At 42.1% G+C, this 12,221-nt stretch overlaps 1 protein-coding gene across 1 annotated transcript in view; it reads left to right on the plus strand.

The window, feature by feature from the left end:
* The window catches only part of LOC126202883 (UDP-glycosyltransferase UGT5-like), a 112,089-nt gene that overhangs the window by 28,891 nt on the left and 70,977 nt on the right, over window positions 1-12,221 (plus strand). The gene's annotated exons all lie outside the window — the stretch shown is intronic.

The raw sequence follows: 12,221 nt of genomic DNA on the forward strand, positions 1-12,221 counted from the left end.
TCCTACGCAGTGCCGTAGGGGACCGCACCGCCACTTCCCAGCAAATTAGGGACACTGTTGCTCCTGGGATATCGGCGAGGACCATTCGCAACCGTCTCCATGAAGCTGGGCTACGGTCCCGTACACCGTTAGGCCGTCTTCCGCTCACGCCCCAACATCGTGCAGCCCGCCTCCAGTGGTGTCGCAACAGGCGTGAATGGAGGGACGAATGGAGACGTGTCGTCTTCAGCGATGAGAGTCGCTTCTGCCTTGGTGCCAATGATGGTCGTATGCGTGTTTGGCGCCGTGCAGGTGAGCGCCACAATCAGGACTGCATACGACCGAGGCACACAGGGCCAACACCCGGCATCATGGTGTGGGGAGCGATCTCCTACACTGGCCGTACACCACTGGTGATCGTCGAGGGGACACTGAATAGTGCACGGTACATCCAAACCGTCATCGAACCCATCGTTCTACCATTCCTAGACCGGCAAGGGAACTTGCTGTTCCAACAGGACAATGCACGTCCGCATGTATCCCGTGCCCCCCAACGTGCTCTAGAAGGTGTAAGTCAACTACCCTGGCCAGCAAGATCTCCGGATCTGTCCCCCATTGAACATGTTTGGGACTGGATGAAGCGTCGTCTCACGCGGTCTGCACGTCCAGCACGAACGCTGGTCCAACTGAGGCGCCAGGTGGAAATGGCATGGCAAGCCGTTCCACAGGACTACATCCAGCATCTCTACGATCGTCTCCATGGGAGAATAGCAGCCTGCATTGCTGCGAAAGGTGGATATACACTGTACTAGTGCCGACATTGTGCATGCTCTGTTGCCTGTGTCTATGTGCCTGTGGTTCTGTCAGTGTGATCATGTGATGTATCTGACCCCAGGAATGTGTCAATAAAGTTTCCCCTTCCTGGGACAATGAATTCACGGTGTTCTTATTTCAATTTCCAGGAGTGTAGGTTCGTTAGTTCAACAACAAACCTAATCCTACTTAACCGTAACGAATCAGGCAGAGGAAAATGAGTGGAGAGAGAGAGAGAGACCACTTCAAAAGTTACTAGAAGATCAGAGTCATTCAAACGCAGTCCCTCTAACCGACGTAAGAAATCCGCCGAGTTCTTAATGTGAGCTCAACAGCGTAGCAAGATGTTTTGCTGCTCGGAGATTCTGGTATGCACTTCCAGCTTTTGGGATAGTGCTACTAAGGAAACAGTTAAAATTAAACTAGAAAGTAACCTCACAAACAGAGATGACGGTTTTTGATTAAAATCTGATTGAAATCCTGCTTTCTACTTTGTCAAAAGACAGTGGCAGTGGGGTAGAGTTAACGTTATATCACCCGTTAGTCATTAATTTTCACTGTCGATAACTTCTTACGTCTGTCATTTTTGGCTATGTGTTGGCACTAATGTTTACAGTGCGTGCGTGCTTGCGTAAGCGTGTGCGAGTGTTTTATGTTTCCGGAACTGATCTATAAACCGAGGTTTAAATTCCTTTGCGCAATCCTTACTTGCTACAGTTTTGCCTTGAAAATGACAAGGTGGCCACATGTAAAAAAATATCGCGGTTGTCGACGACTTGACGCGCCTTCACTCCCGTTATTTGTTTGAACATTATATACGGTGGTAGGAACCAAGCTCTCACAAGAGTGTATACATTTTAAAAACACATCGCAGAAAGGCGAACTCCTAAGACAAAGAGCTGCACTTTCACTTAAAATCTGAAGGACCTTCCATGGGAGAGAAAAAAAAGAATGAGGAGAAAAAATGTTCTACAAACTCGAGGGGTGAGGGTAAAAAGCAATATAAGGGTTCGTTAGGGAGGATGACATGGATATGAAAGAGGGTGTTGAGGTGAATAGTGGGAAGGCATAAGGTGAGAAGACTGGGGGTGAGGAGGGGTTTGGTGTGTTTGCCGGGTAGTGGTATCAAGAGGGAAGAGGTGTAGTAGGAAAAGGAGGAAGGATCATTGATGTGCGGTGGGACAGGTCAGGAAGAGTTACAATCAGGACAAATCTCATTGTTAGAGGGATTGTTTGAAATTGCCTTGGAGTAAGATATAGTGTGTGTAGGTGTAACGACAGTCGGATGTGTTTGTAAAGTTCGCAGCAGCATACCAACAGGGTTATTGGAATCTAGTTTGTGGTTAGTGTAGGATATGCAGAGTGTTCAGTGTGGGTGAGAAAGAGTGAAAATTTGATTACGTGGTGGAAGATCCACGTAGGAGAAGGTAAATGGATGTGGAAATGGAAGCGCAGTGCATGATGTTTCAGGATTTGGAGAGACTTACAGAAGTTGGTTGGGCAGATATCCATGTAACATTAACATGGGATGGGATGGACTGAATTAAGCTTTTGTACGTGTGGAGGATAGGGGAAGACGCAAGATAATTATTACCTGGGTTTTGGAGGTTGATCTTAAGGAATAATTGGTTGTATCAGGAAGTTAACTGGCTGAGGTGGATTTGGAAGCATCTTTGGGATTTCTGTAGTGTCAGGTAGAGAGAGAGGAAACATGTGCAATTAGCTTACCGAAGGTACTGGACCCGTGGAGGTGGTTTGGGCATATCAGCTGTACAGAGGAGATAAAAGGAGAGGACGGAGGACAGAAACTTGGAATGGAGGTGATACCAGGTAATAGGGAGGAGGTGTTGTTGGGTCAGATGTAGATGGATACATCGAAAGGGGATGGATTTGAAGACCTTGTTACCCAGTGAGGTGAGGCAGATGGGGCGGTAGGAGAAGGAATCAGTAGGAAATTGGTGCTATTTGAGGAAAAGTAGGATTCTGGAGGTTTTCCACAGTTCAGGATTGTACCCTATAGGGATGACAGTGGTATCATGTATTGCAAGAGTGACTAGAAAGGAGAGGGGGCATTCATTCTTTGACGTGTCGATAGGTAATGCGGTCGTGAGCAGGGAAGTGTTACATTTTCGGCGAAGAACATGTTTCTTTGTCGTGTGTTTGGTGTGTTTAGTTCCGGTTGTGGTATGTTATCCAAGTACTGGATCCTGGGAGCCAGGAGTGTTATCTGTGCACTGATGGATTGTAGGAAAGGGGGAGTAATCAAACTGGGAGTCATCAGGAGTTGCGAATATATTGGAGGGATAAGATGCGAAGTGTTCAGCTTTACTGGGATTGTCAGATAAAAGACGTTTGCTGTGTAAAAGCTGGTAGCGAGGGATGAAATTACTACTAGTAAGTCGATGGAATTCTTTCCAGCGCTCGGAAGAGTTAGTTGGGAGTGTAGCATTGAGTATGTTACAGTGAGAGGCAAAACGATTGCCCAGCCCAAATAATTTAGAGTCCAAGAACTGAGAGCATTGCACATGCCCAGAATTGAGAAGTGCCAGTGTTCCCAACTCTAGCTGTCTATGGAGCTTCAGCTTGGTGTCTACATCCTCAAATAGAAGCAATATAATAGTTAGTGTACAGCATATGTCGAGATTCATTGCAGCCGGCCGAAGTGACCGTGCGGTTAAAGGCGCTGCAGTCTGGAACCGCAAGACCGCTACGGTCGCAGGTTCGAATCCTGCCTCGGGCATGGATGTTTGTGATGTCCTTAGGTTAGTTAGGTTTAACTAGTACTAAGTTCTAGGGGACTAATGACCTCAGCAGTTGAGTCCCATAGTACTCAGAGCCATTTGAACCATTTTTGAGATTCATTGCAATTTAACTCATTGTATCATTTCTCTTGAAAATCATTATTCAAGCACGTAGCAACGGTTGAAATATAAGAAATCAACTTTGGTAGAATTACTGCAACGACAAGCTTGTCACTTCTGTTTCAGTGGCTGGCTGGCTGCCAGCTCGGTAGCTTGGCGTGCTCGGTCAGAAAGTTATCTGCCTTCCGTAATTAGGAGAAAAACATAGTGAATGAATCAGTGACGAATTTGAAAGGATGTCATGGGATGTCCTCCCCGAACAGATTAAAAAATAAAATAAAAAAAACAAGAAGTGGATAGGATGAGGGGTTACGAACTGAAAGGACGAGCGTTCAAATCTGACTGGAGTCAACTGTCTTTTTTTATGCAGAGCTGTGCAGGTAACTTTTTAAACCTACATTCGCTATAAATTGTGCAATTGTAGGTTTTTCTTAGTTGTATTCTTTCAAAAGATTCCATTCTATAATAGTCTAATCTTTAAACAAACAGACAAGTGGTGTAGTAAAAAATGTTGAAAATGGGTGCATTTATTTGTAATTACTTCGACCGCCACCTGGTGTCTACAATTGTTAGCTAAGGGAAACGGATCAGCTGATTGATAGTCCTTAAGTGCGGTCTACGCAAGCGAGTGGATGTGCCGTCCAGTACCTGTTGTTTCCAGTTTAATATTCATTCTGCAACTACGGTAGGCCTATTTGACTAACGGTCAAAGAAGACGAACATAATCTTCCTTGAAGGGTAATATTTATCTGACCTCCCATAAAAATACAAATAATCTTCCCTGCAGGTGATATTCACTTAACCTCCCATGAAAATGCAAATAATGTAGTAGCAAGTAGACTTGTATTTTGAAATTAATGTTGTTGGCTTCATAACTATGTAGGCCTTTTACAGAAAGAAGGAATTCAATGAAATGAAGAGTAGCTTCACTATTTTGTCCATATGGCATTGGAATCAGGAACAGCTTAGATTTTCCAGGCACAGAATTGACAAGTCAATGGAAAAAGTCCTTTTCCTTGGCAATTCTCTCCGAAGAATGAACCAAATCCCATAGGGCACTCACTGTTCCCGTAGAAGGGTCCGGCCAATTGTCCTTCGGAGTCTTCTTAGCTTCAGCCCATATGTGCCCTATATGATTGAGATCAGGTCGGCCACGGAAGGCACTCAATAATATTCTCCCTCCTCTGAAATCGGTTCTGAATACTAATGCTAGTGTGCGATGGGTGATTGTCATGATGTTAAGTGAGACGTCCTTCGGGGTGCCAAATCGAGGCCAGAGATGATTACATTTTCGAGGAAACGTTCATAGCTTGCTGAACTGAACTTGCCTTGGATACGTTGCAAAGTTGCTGCACCCATGTAAGACTCCAGACCTAACATTTCGCACTTATGCATCCGTTTCTAGCACGTGTGGCCACGAAGCGAACGTGATATCGTTGCCCATCTGTGCGATAAACAAGAGCAGGGCCTTTGCTCGTGGGATCAGTTGTGCACTCGTCGGAAAAAAATCAGTTTTCTCCAATCGACATCTTCTAGGAACTCACAATTGCTAGTTTATCCATGGCTTGTCCGTCAGACAACGGATCTTTGAAAAGTGCACGACGGGACCTGATTCCAAGGTCCATTAATCTTCTGAGAGAAGTTGTCGTCGAGCGCTGGAAATGTAAAGTTCTCCTTAGTTCCCGGATGAGTTACGGAGCACCATTCTGGATGACCATTACCAATTCTTCATCTTTTCCCCGTGTAGAGGCTCTTGGTCTTCCAGGCATCGGACGTCTCGCTACCTCAGTGTTATCCTGAAATCGTCTAATCCAAAACCATAACGACATCCTGCCTCAAATGCACAAACACAGTTTCCAAAGAGAACGATTATTCGCTCGCGAATGTACATATTAGCCATTTTGAAGCAGACCTATGACGTATGCCAATACGCTGATCAGTTCCTCTTAGCTGAAATACCTAAGCAATACATCATTAAACACCAAGTTATATGACCTGCGGCACAAATCATTTCCTAAGATATTACACGTCACGCTTCACAGTCATCCAACAAGTTTCCGCATCCCGGCGTCCTCTTCCTGTAGACGTCTTCTATTCATTGTTCCCTGGGCCTGCATATGTACCTTCATCCAGTATTTTGCCTCAAATTCTGTTGTCCATTTTTTATGTCCTAATATGTCAAACAAATTGCGTATTTATCTTCCTAATTTCGTTAAAGATTTCCATTCACTAATTTATTTTTAGGACTTCTTAACTTAATTTCCGGTATTTTCGTCTCGATGTCTCTATTTCGTACCCACATTTTCGTCCTTTCTAGTACTCGTTTAGATTTTTTACACAGTGTATAGCTCTTAGATCTATAGAATAACACACTTCATACAAGGGATCTACCAAATCCCTCTGGTCTACAAAAGCCCTCTTATCAATCAAATCCCTCTCCCTTTAGAAAGGTTACTCTTTAAATAGCAAAATAATTTTACATCCTCTGTGGAATTTTAGTGTTCAGTTTTTAGTAATTTTTTGCTCAGTTCTGTCACCGATCGAGGTGAAACATTTGTTAAGGGTCTGAAGAAAGGAAGATCGGGACTTAATGTTCCGCCGAAGACAAAGCCATTAGAAGCGGAGCACAACCTCTTTTAGGACAAGGATGGGGAAGGACACCAAAGGTGTCGTTTTCAGAGGAACCGTTCCGCAACTTGTCTTAGGTGATTGGTGGAAACCACGTAAAACCTAAATGTGGACAACCAGACGGGAATGTAAACAGCATTAAGACAGTTGACTCGTATTCGGGAGTTGTAAATATAAAATCCCCGACTAACCACTCAGAATTAAGTTTTTTTCGTAGTTTCGTGAATGACTTAATGAAAATACCAGAATGGTTCGTTTTAAAATAGCGCTTTCGGTGTCCTCCCATTTTTATATTAACAGAGCTGAAACTCATTCTATAATGATCTTGACGTCACCTGGACTTTAAACACTAGTTCCCCTTCTTTTACTACACCTGTGGCCACACTTTCATCTTCTTGTTCATATTCCCTATCTGCCCGAAGCAAAGGAATGAATAAAAAATTTGAAATGCTCTGCTTTTCTATAGCGTAATTAATTTTTCCTGTGTCTTAAAATGTCAACCTTTTCTCCAATAACTTTCTGAACGAGTGTAACGAAAGGGGAATCACTGTGCTACTCTACTTGATTTTAGCTTAATATTTCACCTTCATTAATACTCACTGTGCATTCATTCTTATAGAGGTAAACGCATACATTTTCTTTCCAATCAGTTCTATTCTCCGTATATATTAAAACATTTTTTACAGTGTTTAAAACAACATTTCCAAATCACATGAAACCTACGAAATTATACCTATTCTTCACTTCAGTATCATCTGAAATGCTTAAACTGCTTCCATAGTTCCCATGATGGACCTAATACCGAACTAATTTTCCATTATGAAAAGTTCTAACTCACTTTTACTTCAATGATGTAGCTTATTTAATAACTTTCATGGATGGGTCAAGAGAAATTTACTACATTCGTAATTACTTGGTGTTTCACCATGTATCCTTTTTTCAGAAGGCAATTGTTTTATAGATCTATCCCATAAAAAGGAGAGATAGAATATAAAATTGAGAAAATTTCTGTAGTGGCACTTTTCCGAATCATGATTATTCGGAAGTCTGGATGAGTCACAGTGACCACCGTAGGAATCAAGTATGTAAATCAGAGTTACATCTAGTAATGCTGAGACATTATAATTTCTACTGTAGATGGTCTATTTTGTTAGATTTGTTTACCGGATGTGCTGGTAACCAGATGCCGAATCGTAGTTGGCAAGCGGACATGTTTGGTAACTGTCGGCCATGTTTACTGTAACGTGATACAGCAAATGGATGAGTCACAGTGACCACCGTAGGAATCAAGTATGTAAATCAGAGTTACATCTAGTAATGCTGAGACATTACAATTTCTACTGTAGATGGTCTATTTTGTTAGATTTGTTTACCGGATATGCTGGTAACCAGATGCCGGATCGTAGTTGGCAAGCGGACATGTTTGGTAACTGTCGGCCATGTTTACTGTAACGTGATGCAGCAAATGATTTGGCGCTATGATCGGACTTCGTGAAGTAAATTTAGACTGAATGGGTTCGACTCTTCTGAGGTTTGTAAATCTGCATGTGGTTGGCGGGCGTCTCGATACGTCACCAAACTGATCTCCTTCCAACTTCAGTTACACCGAAAAACAGAAATCTTGTTTTTATTGACAAGGTGCATTGAAAGTGAAACGTAGAAAAAGGTGCAAATTACAATTATTATTATTCAACTCCTTAAATATTAGTACAAGGATGCTTACATGTTAAGCTGATGTGAGCAAGAAGACTAATCGAGAAGTGGTGACAAATGTTAGGAGGCTAATCGTGCCTCACTTATTGACAAAAGAATGTCGTCATTCACATCAGCGATTGCTGTAGAAATGTGATAGCATTATCTGTGTTATCCATCGGAGAAGTTACTAACAAAATCATTTTTAGGGCGGTTACATCTATAAAAGTCACAAAACTGGTCATTTCATCTTTTTTGTGGCCTTCCTCTACTGTATTTCTGTATGGCTTTGAAATTATACATTTTTCGTATATATGTAAGTGACCATTCTGTCAACGTGGTTTAACCGTTTCATCTTACGTGTTCCAGTTTTTTCCAGTATACTTTTCACGCGTAATATGAGTCTTATATTTTCATTTCGGGTGACATCACCTCTTGTCTATCCTTAAGTCCTGTCTGAACTTTTCGTATTCGTTTTTCGATCAGACACTTTCCTCCATAGAGAATTGTATGAACTGCCATGCTTCTGAAAAATTTTATTACTGATTCAAAACTAGCTTTGCCATCAAAGTTTCTCTTAAACGTACCACAAAATGTAGAAAATGCCTGATATTGTCTACAGATAAATAACTACAGCTCTTAAAGACAGTGACGAATTCCATAACTTTGTTTCCTAGACTTTTTCTCTTCTCAATGGCCTCAGTCAATGCTTCTGTCTTAATTTTATGTGGAGCTGTTTCAAAATTATATGTTTTTGTTATTAAATAAAGTTCTTCGATTGATTTGTAAATCATGATCCAATACTATTATAATTACTTGATCATTTGCAAAGAGTGGACTCATATTACTGTTTTATTATATACTAAAAAAACTCAAAGGCAAGAAAAAGACGCATCACGAAAGAATTATCAGAATGGGACTGAAATTTGGAAATGTGATGTACATGTACAGACAGAGAAATTATTACGACTCTGGAAAAATTGGATAATTTATTCAGAAGAATGAGTTTCACAAACTGAGCGAGCCAATAACTTGATGTCCACCTATAGACCTTAGGCAAACAGTTACTAGGCTTGAATTGATTGATAGAGTTGTTGAACTCCTACTGAGGGATATCGTGCCAAATTCTGTCCAATTGGAACACTGGATCGCCAAAATACTGAATAAGTTGGCGGACTCTGTTCATAATGGTCCAGATGTTGTCAACTGAGGAGAGATCCCGCGACGGGTAAGGTAGGGTACGCCAAACACGAAGAGAAACTGTAGAGATTTGCTGTGCAGGCGGCCAATATCTTGCTGAAAAGTAATCCCACGATGGGTTGGCATGAATGGCAACAAAAAACCGCATAGCGTATCGTCAACGTACCGTTGTGTTGTAATGGTGCCACGGACGACAACCAAAGCGGTCCAGCTACGAAATTAAATGACACCCCAGATGATCACTCGTGATTATTGAGTCGTATGATGGGCGACAGTCGGTTTAGTTTCCTATCGCCGTCTGGGTGTCCCTGGACACGTCTTCGGCCTGGAATCTCATTGACTGGCATGAGATTGTCTTCAGTGATGATTCCCGTTTCGAACTGAACACCGATGAGCAGCGGAGACAATGAGATCTCAGACATGTCTGGAGAAGCTCCAGGCAGCGATGGGATACTAACCTGGCTTTTGCCCGTCATAACACGTGTCAACCAGGAGTGGTGATCTGGAGTGCCATTTATTTTCATAGCAGGTCCCATTTGGTTATCATCCGCTGCACCCTACGGTTCGTTTTGTTGCCTTTCATGGCAAGCCATGCTGGGCGTACATTTCAGCAAAATAATGCGCGCTCCCACACGGCGGGAGCTTCTACTGCTGTCTTCGTGCTTGCGAAACCCTACCTTAGCCAGCAAAGTCGATGGACCTCTCCCGAATTGGGAGCGTTTAGTGCATTTTGGGCAGGGCCCTCGGAGTTCTGACAATGTAGTGCGCTGGAGTTGGTCACTACACGCATCAAGCACGGTCGTTACTCGCGAGCATGACAGCTGCTCGGGAGTAGGGCAGCGAGCAACTCGTGGCTCGAGCACAGGTGCTTACGAGCGAGGCAACTCGATCATAGTCGTAACGGAAGGGCAATCGGCCAAGTATGGTAGTCAAAGACCAGCGACGACAACTGCACGTTGCTGTGTACACGTTTCATGAATTCATTATTTCATCTCCGTAATAATTTGATCTTTGCTCTTTCGTGCAATCTTGTTTAGAAACAGTGTAGAAGCAGAAAATGGTCTCACGATTTGTTCGTTGAGCGTGTGCCAGCCAAGAAGTAAAACCTTTCTCTACTATAATCAGCCTCAATTTATGAAGTCATTTCATAGTTTTTAATGGAAAAAAATAACATTCTTTCTACTTAAATGAAAAGTAAGATTAAAGCTACTAGAGTAGTGAATGGTCAAATGGAATCAGTTGATGAAGTGGAGGTTGAAAATAACGTAACACAAAACATGACATCTATGTGTCTAGAATGCAAACATCTATTCATAACAGAAACTTCTGAAAAGAAACCTGTATGTTTCATTTATATTATACAAGTGGAGGCTATTTACACAGATTATTTGTGTTCTATCTCGTATTATGTGATTGTTTTCATATAATCATTTGCTTGTCCAACAAAATTTCATTGATACGATATGGATCGATACAGAACCGCTTCTCGGATACAATTAAGCCTGCCGTGCTAAAATCTCTTTCGCTTGCAGCGCTGCTAGCGATGATGCAGAGGAAGAGCTTGGGAAAGGCACAGGCTGTCCTTCCATCACGACAAAACGTTCTTGACGTTATCACCTGGGGCGTCTATGTTCAAATATTTCTCATCTTTGCCTTCAGACGTTGATGAACGCCAGATTTGGAAATTCTTTATGCGAGAGAGAACGGAATCCTGTTTTTCTTCTTCCACAACTACACTATTTAGCTTCCGACGAAGAGTTTGATACACGTTTTCTTTCGTCTGTTCACTCAGTCCCAAGAGTTCTTTGAAATATGCAAGAAAATTTGTAGCGATGTAATGAGAGTCCTGTAGTTGGTTAACGACGGTCTCTTTTAGTTAGGTTTCTGCATGTCCTTTTAGCAATTTAGCTACTGAAATGCCATCTTCACTTCGGCGTTTATCTAGTCAACTAAACACCCACTGCCACACAAAAGGCAGTATCGGTTCTGTGTCACCCTCCACGTCACCTATGGCCTCTTTACAAGGTTCAAGGAATTTAATTACGTCCTCCATTACACCATGCTGATATAGATATCGAAACGGTTGTAGACGTCAAATGTGTGATACTTTTTGTTCGTATGTCTTTTCATGCTCGTGGTACTTCCCTTACATAGGAGTAATGCTTTTCATCCTTCGCTTCGGCACAGGATCACAAGTACCCCTTCAGCCCACTATCTGGAATTAAAAATAACAGTAATAAACATCTGTTCTGTCGAATATAGTCCTATTTCATACTCGTATCTCTTTAACATAATGAAGCGTTTTTTCGGAAATTATGAGACGACAAAAAGTAAAGCGGGAAAGAATTATCATTATTATTTTCACAATGTCCCAAGATGAAATCTTGTGGACCCTCCATTCAAGACATAAATATCATTCAAATGTCGATGAAGTCGAATGAACACATTTTCTAATTCAGTTCGTGAGAAATATTGTACATTATATTTATTTTCCGTGAGAAATATTGTACATCGGGAGGACGACGGTTCAATCCCGTCTCCGGCCATCCTGAATTAGGTTTTCCGTGATTTCCCTAAATCGTTTCAGGCAAATGCCGGGATGGTTCCTTTGAAAGGGCACGGCCGATTTCCTTCCCCATCCTTCCCTAACCCGAGCTTGCGCTCCGTCTCTAATGACCTCGTTGTCGACGGGACGTTAAACACCACTAACCTATTGTACATTACATTTATTTTTAACAGAGACTCTCTTTTCCGACTAAGGTTTCCACCTTTATGTGGAACTAAGTTAAATTAGACTGAGCGCAAGAAATGCATCAGTTTTTGTCCTCTGTAATGTGTACGTACAGTTTCCTGGCTACCTGGCGTCAATCGAGTTTTATAAAGCTTGGAATTAAACGTAAATAATCTTGGCATCAAACTTGTAAAAACATATCACAGGTTCCAAATGGTGTCGTGTTGTCGTAATAAAAACACAAGATTATCTAAACGTTACACTACAGACCACAATATTATTAGTCCATTATAGCAGAAGGCACTTGAGGAAATTTA

Source organism: Schistocerca nitens, chromosome 9 (genome assembly GCF_023898315.1).
Source record: "Schistocerca nitens isolate TAMUIC-IGC-003100 chromosome 9, iqSchNite1.1, whole genome shotgun sequence".
NCBI lineage: Eukaryota > Metazoa > Arthropoda > Insecta > Orthoptera > Acrididae > Schistocerca > Schistocerca nitens.